Consider the following 12,895-nt stretch of genomic DNA (forward strand, 5'->3'; position numbering starts at 1 on the left):
ATAAAATAGAATATTCCTTAAAGTAAAAGGTAGTTCTGAGTTTATAATCAAAAAAAGGAATAATGAATTAACAAATTTACTTAGGGCCAAATTCACAGTGCGTAGTTAACCACTGACAAAAGTTTAACTATTGATTTTGATATTCACAACGCTCAATTAGCAAAAGTTTAAACCAGCATGCCCCCATAGTTAAACTCTTATGGAATTAAATTCTTTTTATTGGAACAAGCTTCAAATTTGAATAGAAAAGTATTGATTTTTAGAATTTGTTTCGTTTTAGGCGATATGAATTTTCATAGTTGACTATTTGACCGTGAATATACATATATTCAAAATTAAACTCTTGTTGGTGGTTAAGTTAACAATCGTTTAACTAAGCACTGTGAATCCGGCTCTTAAAATTATTTCATTTCTACTCCCTATTCCAACAATTTCGGCATTTACAGGAAAAATGTTTCCATCATTTTAAAATTGTGTTTACTTTTTCTTTTAAATAAAATACTATATATATATTTGAAGTGTACTATATTATTTCCAATTTTTTTGAAAAGTACTATAAATATCTTTGAAAATATTGACAACCCTAGTGCGGGTATTTAACCAGGCACGGAAAATAATCATTGTTTTTTAAATTTTAACCAAAAAAATCAACAAGTTGTAATCGTCTTAAAACAATTTGGATTATATGACGTATTTGTGTTCGTACGTCCTACTAGAATTTACAATGATTTTTATTTTTCGAGTTTAATCAATAAACATTAAAAATAATAATTAATATTTAAGCTTTAATCTTTCGCTCAAAGGAAATTATTACTACTTGCTTTTTATTTTTACGATCACAAATAATGATTATTTTATTATTTTTATTTTATCTCTCAAAGATAATAATTATTATTGAGTTTTATTTTTTAACTGCGGTACACTTTTGAAAAACTTCGGGATTGGCGGGTTCCGAAACTAAAAATTGTATATCAGGATGGGCGGGTTGGGGATTGATTATTTAGTCCCGCGCATATCCTTAAAATCCACATTAAAATATTTATGTTGTAAATTCAAGTTGTTCAAACCTTAAATTTGCGTACACGGAGCTACCAAGGAACAGATACTGGGGGGGATCTACCTCATCGTCTTCCATAATAATAATAACAATAATAATAGATTGGCGCTTACACATATCTAAGTGTTTGTCCGATCTTCTACTCCGATTTGTGGTGAGCGCCTTAATGTTGTCAAACAAAGGTACCTACAGTTTTACGTCCGACTCCGAACGGCGATTGTGTTTTTATGGGAAGCTGTTTTTCATGGCAGAAATACACTCGGAGGTTTGCCATTGCTTGCCGAGGAGCGACCGCTATTAAGAAAAACAATTTTTCTACATTTTTTTTACGATGTTGGTTTGACCAGGGCTTGAATCCAGGCCCTGCGGCGTGGATGCGCGCACTGCTTACCACCACATGCGGCCACTAAACCAGAGCTTTATGTATGCTATTTAGTTTGTCCGTCAAAGATAGACTTCAGTTGTTTAGTCAAATGTCCACAGAATTAGTTCAAACACACCCTACCTTGTTAGTGAAAAAACACACATGATACAAAAATTATTTTTCGTTCTTTTTTTAGTTTCAATAAACAACTTTTTGATTGAAAAGCAGATTTTTGACAATTGCTCAATCGTGAAAAATTGGAAGCGGCGTTACTCAATTTAAGTTTTTTGATAGAGGGGGTTTTTATATTACAAATTTGGGATTATATATAAAACAGTCGAATTAACATTTACCTTTTAAATATAATTCATATCTTATCTTAAAAATATTTAAATTTTACATTAAATTCGATAACCACTTCGCAAAACTTTTTATTTAGGTTAATAAAATTTTCACCATCACTGGTTAACACTAATCTCCAGTTAAACATCATTACCGACGTTGTCAACACAATGTTATATGCATGGAGTCTGTGATGTCGGTACCGATGTTTAACTGGGGATTAGTGTTAACCAGAGATGGTGAAAATGGCCCTAAGTGGTTTAACATTTCTTGGGGCACTTGATATTTTAAAAAAAAATGCGATTCGATCTCTAACTATATATATTTTTTAAAGAACGCCCGTTTGCTTTAAATTTGTAACATTAAAATTTTTTTTATTTTGTTTACATCTGTCATTTGTTACAAATAAAGAAATGTGTAAGGACCGGTTGCTCAAAGCCTGGTAGACACTAATCATCGGTTAACATCGTTATCGACGTTTTCGACTCCATCCATATAACACGGTGTCTGGAACGTCGATAACGATGTTTAACCGGAGATTAGTTTCAACCAGACTTTGAGTAACCGGCCCTAAGAGTTGCCAAATATAGATATTTTTATATCTATTTATGAAAATAAAAACTTATTGAATTAATACTTTATTTAAACACAAATATGAAGTCCTAATACATTTGTAAAACTATTTATCACAAAATGTTATTAATTATTTGCAAGCGTACTATAGTTTCCATGCATTTTGAAAACAAATGAGGGAATAAGGGCCGTTTTCACCATCTCTGGTTAACACCAATCCCCAGTTAAACATCGTTGCCGACGTTACTGACTCCATGCATATAACATTGTGTCGACAAAGTCGGTAAAGATGTTTAACTGGAGATTAGTGTTAACCAGAGATGGTGAAAACGCCCCTATGTATACATACATGTGCGTACTTCCACTCCATAGGACCATGGTTAAATCCCTGGTAAGATCATAACCTAAAATAGCAGTCGTCCTTCGGCACGCAATAGGTTTGCCATGAGTTTATTTCTGCCTTAAAAACCCTTCTTATAAATCTATTTGCCGTTCGGAGTCAGCCTTAAAAATGTAGGTGTCTCCATTTGTGTCACAACAACAGAACTTATGCCTCAAGTTTGAGGAGAATCTCGGCCAAACACTTATAAAAATATTTAAATACCAAATATTTCTTTGTTCAATTATTTTAAGGCAATCTTCTGGTTTCACATTTTGAGTACAAAAATCTCAACCCTGATACAACAAATAGGGTTTGTACTGAAGGATAAATACTGATTGCACTCACATAAACGTACAATCATACATGATTGAGTTTTTTTTTGCATGTGAATGGGTATCAATCATTCAATAACACACTGCAGAGTATTCTGCATTGTAAAGAAATTTTAAAGAATTCGTTAAGATTTAATTCGATTTTTTGCCGAATTTTCAAAAATGAAATAAATTACGCACACCTTCCTTCTTTTACGTAATTTCGGAAGAAAATCTGTGAAGCAACGAAAATAATGGTGCTATGTGAAGAATATCTTCTAGAATTTTTCCAGAATTTTCTTTATTTTTCGTACAGAAATTTCTTTACGAGTTCGTGTCAACCACTTCATATAATTTTCTTTAATAATTCGTAAAAAAGTCGTTACAGAAATGAGATACTCCTAACGATTTCCTTAAGATTTCGGGAACTTTGGTTTGCAGGGTAGATATTTTGTGTTTACAATTTATAACCAACCTTAAAAGTGGTTGTTAAATTTTTAAAATCAAACAATCACATTTTTAAAATGAATAAAATGTGAATGCACACTCAATTTATTCAATGAGCTCTGGTATATACATACTGTACCATTATTCGCCTCTTTTCCAAATCTGGTTTTCGAGAAATTGCAATTTGAAAACCGGTTCCTCATTTTGAAATGAAGAAAAAATGGGATAATCCGCATTTATTTTACATAGTTTTCATACAGTAAAAATGCTTATGTTGGTCATGACCAAAAATTCTCTATAAACATTTGGCGAACGCTCGAAAATTACCTTCGATATCCAGTATGCATATCGGACTGAGAACAAACTCATAATCAACTTTAGTTTCCCAACGTACCTACATAGTACATATATTGGAAATACACTCGAGATGGCTTCGAAAAAAAAAAATTGGTAACAAGAGAGAAATTGGATTACAATAAAAGTAAGAACAGTAAACACAGAATTTATTTACAAAAGAGCAAACAATTTTTGATAGATCAAAAGTGGAACAAAATCAGGGGTTTCATTTTCCCCGAACCGGTTAACTTTTCACTTTTGGTTTCCATGGTTTTACTATGGGCGGATGACAGATTTTCTGTACTAAGAAAATTTTGGGTAATTTGTTCGGATTTTAAGGATTTTTCATTTGTTTTTGAGGAATTTGGTTTTTTTTTGTGGCAAACTGATTGAATTACAACACATGAAAAAATATAATTTGCCAATATATTTCAATATTGGGAAATAATGTATTTTCATGTGTTGTAATTCAAACAACACCCTGATCTCAAGCCGGCATTAAAAAGGATTGTTGTATAAAAAAAGTTTTATTAAGAGCAAACGGAGATTGATTAAATTTTAATTAAGACAATCTCCAGAGGAGATTGAAATATAGTGGAAAATTATGGTTTTTCATGTGTTTTAAACATTCATTTTTGGGAATGAGGTACTTCCAAAAACTCAGCACTTTTATTGGGAGGTGAAGATTTGTATGAAAAAAAAAAAATGGTTTGCTCGACAAAAAAAAAAATACCGTTTGAAGCTGGGTTATGCAAGACTTGGATTTGACTTGACTTGGCTAGAAACTTAGAAACGATTACTCAGCGTGTCACCTATTACATTTCCTCATTGTTTTGATTCTCCGCACTTGTGTTTGTGCAGGTAAAATTGTAATTAATGTAATTGCAATTTAATTTGTTTGGTATGAAAAACGATAAGAAATTACAATTAAAATATATGTATTTAAGCGTGAAATTGTGATTTTTTAAATATTTTTTCTGTCTTTTTTGAAAGTTTGTTTTTCGATTGCCATATGAATTACATTTATAAAAAACATTATATTTTCAAGGCATATTTGTAGGGATTAAAAAATTAAATGGCAGCATGATTCTCTCACGGCTCTCTTTGCACATAGAAATTTAACTCTGATTTCAAAAATCTATAGTTCTCCAAGTTTCTAAGTGAAGTTGTTTTTTGGGTAACTAAATACATCAATTTTCAAGTCAAGTCAAGTCTAAGTATTGCATAACTGAGCTTTTATTCGATATTCGAAGAATCAAGTTTTCAAAAAAACGCTTATAGAAACCTAAAAAAAGCGGTAGAAATCGGTTGGGAAAGACCAAGTCAAACACCCTATTATATACTACGAATATCTGTGTAAATGCAATAAATTATAGTGTGGAAAAAATTAGGGATTTTCGTTTTCGACTGTGGGAAAAAATGGAAAATTGGATGTATTTTTGTTTTGAGGTATTTTTCTCGTCTGCTTTGTGGCATCAATGTTTACGTTTACGGTGGTAGTGTTCGAGTCCATTTGTATAACAGGTCGCCGCTCAGTTAGCTTCCCGGCCAAAGAAAAGCCGAGTGGCGAGCATTGTTATTTTTTTCATCGATTCTTGTATGTAGCTTTAACCAGGATCTGGGTTCTACGTAGTGGTGGGGTGTACATCTAACCATTCAGCTATGCGGCCGCCACTAGTAGAAGTATTAAAAAAAATGGTCAAGGGTGGCAAAGCGACCGATGGATTCGGCGTCATACATATGTATGTTTGTTGGTAACAAAAATGGCCCTTTTTGTTTACGTTCGAGCAAATGGTTACAAGAAAAGTAATACATATCACGCATATGTACGTATGTATGTATTTATGAAATATTTGACATTTGAATAATATTTAGAATTAAACTGAAGAGCCCATATACATACAAACAAATAAAGGGCCCTAGAGTTTTATACCGCTTTAAGATGGCAGATGGCAGATGGTTTTCGTGAGAAGTTTGTTTGTGATACAATACGAGTATTTATCGGGATACATACATATATTATGGTTGAAAAGCATATGTTGGCATATCTGTACATATGTATACTAAATAAAACATAAGCTTGTCGGCTGTAGCGCAAATGTTTCATTCCATTTTTAGCGCGACACGATTAAAGATAGCTACTGAAATGCACATAAAGTACATTTAGTAACTATAGCACATCAACTAAGCTGTTGAATCGCCATAAAAAACGCATTAACATAAAGCCAAACTGAACACCAAAGGCAATCTCATGGTGTAATAATAACAATGTGTTGTCAGTAACTTAACCTCACTTTTTCGGCAGGTCTATTCCGGTCACGCATTTTGAAGTACCAGAAAAGGTACTAATTATTTACTACGGTTAATCCGTTGGTGCATACTATTTCAAATTAAATGTAGAAAAATGTATAATTACAGGCTTATAAGCCTGAATATATGTTTGTATCGGCAGATCCACACAGCTTGGACATATGTTGTAACTTTAAAAAAGTAAAAGCCGTAAAATAAGGCATTTTCCTATAAGACTGTAAATGATTTTCTAAATAGATTAAAACACACAATACTAACGATAATATAAGCGAATTCCTAATTTAACCATACAGCTACTCTATTCTAGTGTATCAGTAGTTCATTTGGCTCAATATTATGACAATGCAGCAAAAGTTATTTAATATAAAAAATCGCCTTTTCATACGATTTTTGTGTACGTTTTTTTCCATTGATAACCACGATATATTTTATTTTTCTACTTTTTGAGGACAAAAATTATACAAATCTAGCAATTTTCAAAATTAATATTGTTCTGAAAACACCAAGTTCTTTAAAAATCGCGATAAAACGAATTACTAAAATGGAATATTTTAGATACTATTTCCCAACGAATAGTAGTATAAAAATTAAGATCGGCAGCACTGAAAATAAGCATGCCGATCTTGTCAAAATCACAACAAACACGCCGGTACTGACAACACCTCACGATTTCCAAGCGAATACTCTCTTTACATGCTATCGCAGCACATGAAATTTCATTTATTAAGTCCGTACATATCATTATATTGGAAATTTACCCGTTAGAGATGAGTCGCTGGCTAATTGATCTCCAATAATATAGGGTTACCAGACGTCCTCCTTTAGGAGGACATGTCCTCATTTTTGCCTAAAAACGAAATGGCCTCCTTCTTGACTGAAATGTTCTCCTTTTTTGTATTTTTTATTCGCATAATACATCAAAAAGTTAATTTTTATTATTTGTAATTTGTGGCAATGTTACACTTACGTATGTACCCTGCAAACCAAAGTTCCCGAAATCTTAAGGAAATCGTTAGGAGTATCTCATTTCTGTAACGATTTTCTTTACGAATTTTCAAAGAAAATTATATGAAGTGGTTGACACGAACTAGTAAAGAAATTTCTGTACGAAAAATAAAGAAAATTCTGGAAAAATTCTGAAAGATATTCTTCACATAGCACCATTATTTTCGTTGCTTCACAGATTTTTTTCCGAAATTTCGTAAAAGAATGGAAGTGTGCGTAATTTATTTCATTTTTGAAAATTCGGAAAAAAATTGAATTAAATCTTAACGAATTCTTTAAAATTTCCTTACAATGGAGAATACTCTGAAAAAATGGTTTGCAGGGTACATACGTTCCAGGCTTTTTTCCTTTTTGAATATTGTGCTTGTTCACGCTTGCCTGGGTATCAGGTTATGTGGTTAAAAATCATTTTTCTGTAGTGTATTTTATTGTTGTACAACAAGAAAAAAATTCTTTTTAACTAGATAACCTGATAACCAGCTAAGCGTGAACAACCACAATATGTATGTTCGGAACACCACCTACACACTCACGTTTCGAAGCTGAAAGTATATTCAGTAAAAAAAAATATTAAAAATCAACGCGATTTAATTAATGGGTTATAAAACTGCATACCTAAAATTTTTCTAAAAATTCGGACTAAAAAGCATCGTACAGTTTCCTAAGTAAAAACACAGCTGAGATCACATGTTTTTTGGCATTAGCTCTTATCTTTTGTAATTTCTTTCACTTCTATTAGAATTTGTTCAAAATACACTAACGCATTGAATCAAAAACACCAATACACTAACCAAAAATATACCTACAGCCTGCCAAAAAAAAAAACCGTAAGAAGAAGAGTTACTTTATTTATGAAACTGTACGATGCTAAAAAGTTTAAAATTTTTGGGTGTAATTGTCAAAGTTTGTTGAATTTTTATAATCTTTGTACAAAGTTTGAAATGTGGATTTATATGGTGCTTGTTATATAATGTCTTAGGCGTTTGTAAAAAGATAATAGATATTAAATAAAGAAAAGAAAAATAGTCAAAACTGATTAAAATATCAATTATCTATATACTATATAATACGCGAAGACATTGTTTGTGCAGCATAAAAGATCTGCACCGTTCGTTCGATTTTTAAAAATGGTGCGTCAAATTAAAGCGCTTGGTCTGTAGATGTGCCTTTTTGAAAAGAGTTGCCACCTGTTGAAGAATTGCATTCAAATAACTTAATAATCAATGCCATCAGATCCACACCGTTTGTTCGATTTCCAAAAGTGAGACGTCCAATTAAATGGCTCTGACTTTAGGTGTGCAATAAGGTTTACTTTTTTCCAAGAGTTGCCACCTTTTAAAAAATTAAGTTCAAAATAATACGTGAAGGCATTTTTTGTTACGCATAAAAGATCTGGACCGCTCGTTGCGATCTTGGGGTGTCAAATTAAAGCGCTTGGCCTGTAGATGTGAAAACTGGTTTTATTTTTTTCGAAAGGAGTTGCCACCTGATAAAAAATTGCATTCAAATAATTTAATAATCAATGCCTCCAAGTCCACACCGTCCGTTGGATTTTCAAAATTGAGGTGCCAAATCAAAGGGCTCTGGCTGTAGGTGTGCAATAAGCTTTAACTTTTTCGAAAAGAGTTGCCACCTTTTAAAAATTTAGTTCAAATTATTTTAAAAGCTAAACCAATTATTACAAAATGGGCATAAATGGAAATAGTTTTAAAAATGTGTGTTTCTTAACTTAACTTAATGAGGGTTGCCACCAGTTAAAAAATCAAATTCAATTTGAATGAGGGGAATTAGGTAATAGAAATATGTATTTGTGCCAGACGGTAAAGGTTAAGTATGTAGTAGTTTGTAAACATTTTGAAGAGGGTTGCCACCTGTTTGAAAAGTCTAATTTATATGAAGTAAAAAGGTATGGACGTCGAGCGAATGAATCTTAAGAGATCCTTAGTTTGAGAGTTAAGAATATTTTTTAAGTGTTTGAAGAGGGATGCCATCTGTTTAAAAATTAAATTCAAATTATTTAAATGGTTAAATCAATATTTACCATTTGGGTACCAGTCGCAGTAGTTTTGAAAATGCTTAATTTCTTAACTGCGTGTAGGAGGGTTGCCACCTGTTTAAAGAATCAAATTTAATTTGAATTAAGGCAATGGGGTAATTAAAATAGGTATCTACATATATATATAATCTATATATAAAATATGCGAAAGCATTTTTTGTGCAGCATAAAAGATCTGCACCGTTCGCTCGATTTTCAAAAATGGGGTGCCAAATTAAAGCGCTTGGCCTGTAGATGTGCAAACTGGTTTTAGTTTTTTGAAAGGAGTCGCCACCTGTTAAATAATTAAACCCAAGTTATTTACTAATCAATGCCCTCAGATCCGCACCGTCCGTTCGATTTTCAAAAGTGAGGTACCAAAATAAAGGGCTTAGGGTGTGGATGTTCAAAAAGGTTTTACTTTTTCGAAAAAAGTTGCCACCTGTTAAGAAATTAAGCTCAAATTAATTAAAAAATTAAATCAATTATTAAATATGGGTATCAATCGAAATGGTTTTGAAAAGGATTTATAACTTAACTACGTATAGAAGGGTTGCCACATGTTTAAAATAATGTTATTAAATTTTAATTAAAGGAATTTGGTAAGTGAATAAGGTATCGCTATATGGTTGTCATACAAAAGAGGTTTAAGAAGGTAGTAGTTTGGAAATATTTTGAATAGGGTTGCCACCTATGTATTTGAGAAGTCTAATTGAACTATTTTATACCCAAGTTATATGAAATATTAACGATGGATGTCAAATGAAAGAGCTTCAAAAAACACTTAGTTTGACAATTTAGACCATTTTTGATGTGCTTGAGGGTTGCCCAGCTTAAAGGGGTAAACTAAAATTATTTAATAAGATAAATGAATTACTAACCTATGGTAATCAATGAAAATGGATATAGAATTCTTTATTTAAGAACTATATTTAGGAGGGTTGCCACGTGTTTAAAAAATGAATTTCCACTCGATTCATCAGTTACTTGAAATATTTATAATAATGTCAGACGAAAAACATTTAGGGAAATTTTAGTTCGAAAATAATTTTTAAGAGGGTTGCCGCCTGTTTTGAAAGTGGTATTTCGTTTAATTATACATACGTTACATGAAATATTAAAATATGGTTATCAAAAAAACGAGTGTTAAGAAATCTTTAAGCTTAACATTTGTTTTTTTTTTGTTGAAAAAGTTAAGCTCAAATTATTTAATAAGTTGAATGTGTTGTCAAGAGATGGTTATCAATCGAAATGGGTTTGAAAATAGTTTATTTCTAAACTGTATTTACGAGAGTTGCCATGTGCTTAAAAAAAATAAATTAAACTTAATTCATCAGTTAATTGAAACATGTATAACAATGCCAGGCGAAAGATTTTAGTTTGAAAATACTTTTAAAGGGGTTGCCACCTGTTTGAAAAGTAGAATTTGTTTTACTTATACGAAAGATACGTAAATGAAATATCGAAATATTAATGTAAAACGAAAGAGTTTCAAGAAAACTATAGGCTGATAGTATTTTTAATTAGAGTTTCCATCAATTTTTTTTGAGAAGTCAAATTAAACAACTGAGATTCTACATAGATGTGCACAGGTTTTATTTTTTGAAGTTACAGGGAGACTTGAAATTTTATGAAATGAAAACCGACATCACTGTGGAATAGTTTGGCGTTTTGACGCCATGCGGGTTCACTAGTTTAACTTAATCAGTTGACCACAAGTGTATATGTACATATTTTTTATTTAAAACGTTTTTTCTTTTGAATCTAACCTGACATAAATGTCCTCCTTTTTTGCTTTAATTGTCCTACTAAGCTAAATGTTTATCTGGTAACTCTACAATAATACCCCCTTTGGGCCTAGTTGCAACCAATTAATGGCCAATTGTACCCTATTGAGACTAATCCCAAAATTACTTAAAAATACACAGCTACATATATTCATGCCCAGTGGGTAAATGTAATGTATAGTAATCGAAAAAATAATCAGTGAAACAACGCTTTCGCATATTCGAAAATGCGATGTCCTAACAAAAGTGGGGCATTCAATTTTGCATTACCTAGTATCGAGAAATGAATGTGTTTTAATACGAAATTTTTGCAACTTTTTGAATACATTAGAATGCTGATTACAGAGTTAGCAGGAATATAATCGAGAACCCATAAGAAATACATTATATTATTTATCACAAATGTAATGCATAACTACTTTCCCGACTGGATATCGTCGCTGCGCCAACAAAAACACCCTAAACCCAAAGATATGTATATGTATGAGAGAACGGCAAATGCAGTAATGTGGGCAATAGATAGTGTTAATAAAATATGCAATAAAAAAAATTACAAAAATCACACAACTGTTTTTGTTGGCGCAGCGACTTTATGTATCTACTGTTTTTGTGTATTTGGTTTCGTTTTAAAGTTGCTTACTTTACGTCGTATAGCACACACGCGTGTAAGTGTCCCTATAGCAAATTGAACTGGTTGGAACTAGCTTTGTGCATTGTGGATAGTTTAGGGACAATAACTTTTTTACGAGTACAAAATGAACAACACAGCAGGCCTCAAGGTCTAGCATGAGGCTACAGTCAGTTTTTACATTCCCAATACTAGAAATATTAATGATAACGGAACTAGCTAAACGTAAGTTTCAACCATTTCGGTTTAATATGTAGATACAGACTGATTCTGAAAATTTTTTCTGAGTATCAGGCCGAGGTTCTCCTTCAAATTTTGAGGTGCAACTTCATATTGTAACAAAAATGGAGAGAGCTACAGTTTAACGACGTCTGCGAACGCTAGACGGTTTTTTGGTGAGAAACTTTTTTTTGACAGGAATATATTCGGAGGTTTACCATTGCCTGCCGAAGATTCACCGCTATTATAAAATAAACTTTTTAAATATTGGACCAGTTAGCCACAATTTTCGGAACGCTATCACACAGTCTATAAATGTCAAAATGTAAAAATTATCCCTGCTTAAGAATTTTTTTTTTTTGTAAACAACTCTTTGTGGGGCTCTTTTTCTTCTTGGTTTATTTCCTTCAATAACTGAGGTAAGACTTCTCTGAATGGGGTCTAATAGAGTTATATCGCGTTGAAACATCTGTACTGAACATTCCTCCAGGTTACTCTTCCACTCGAACAGTTTTCGCTGGAAATTATGTAGCCGTGTAGAACAAGACGCTTAGGAAGAGGAGGAAAATTGCTGAAGCCAAATTTGCCTTAAGAGCGTGTGAGACGTGGCAACCCAACATATTTTGAAAAGGCTTTCAAATTGAGAAATTTCAGAAAGCAGTTGCATGAGCAGTCACACCTTGATTGTAATGTGTCTTTCGAAAGAGGTTTTTTATTTCCGAAAGGCGAAGTTCACACATGGAAATAAAATTTCCCTTTGCCCATTTAACAGCGAATTGCGTGGAGAAGTGGGAAGTTTTTCCACATCTGACACGCTCTTTACTCACCCATTTTGTCTTGCTATACTTTACTATACAAATTCAGATACAGGACTCACCAACCAACTGGACCATTGTTGTCGCCAGCAAATGAAGAATAAACATTTCTTAAAATATGAAAAGCAAAAATTTAAAAATGTTATTAAAACTTGCAAAGAAATTTGAAAAAGAAATATCAGTATTTTTCGTTTTAGGAGTAAGGTGGGAGCGTAGGTCATAAAATTATCGCGGGAAAGAGTCTTAACTACAAAGCCAAAACTACTCACAAAAAAAGAAAAAAA

Source organism: Rhagoletis pomonella, unplaced genomic scaffold (genome assembly GCF_013731165.1).
Source record: "Rhagoletis pomonella isolate Grant_MI unplaced genomic scaffold, Rhpom_1.0 Rhpom_scaffold_00004, whole genome shotgun sequence".
Classification (NCBI taxonomy): Eukaryota; Metazoa; Arthropoda; class Insecta; order Diptera; family Tephritidae; genus Rhagoletis; species Rhagoletis pomonella.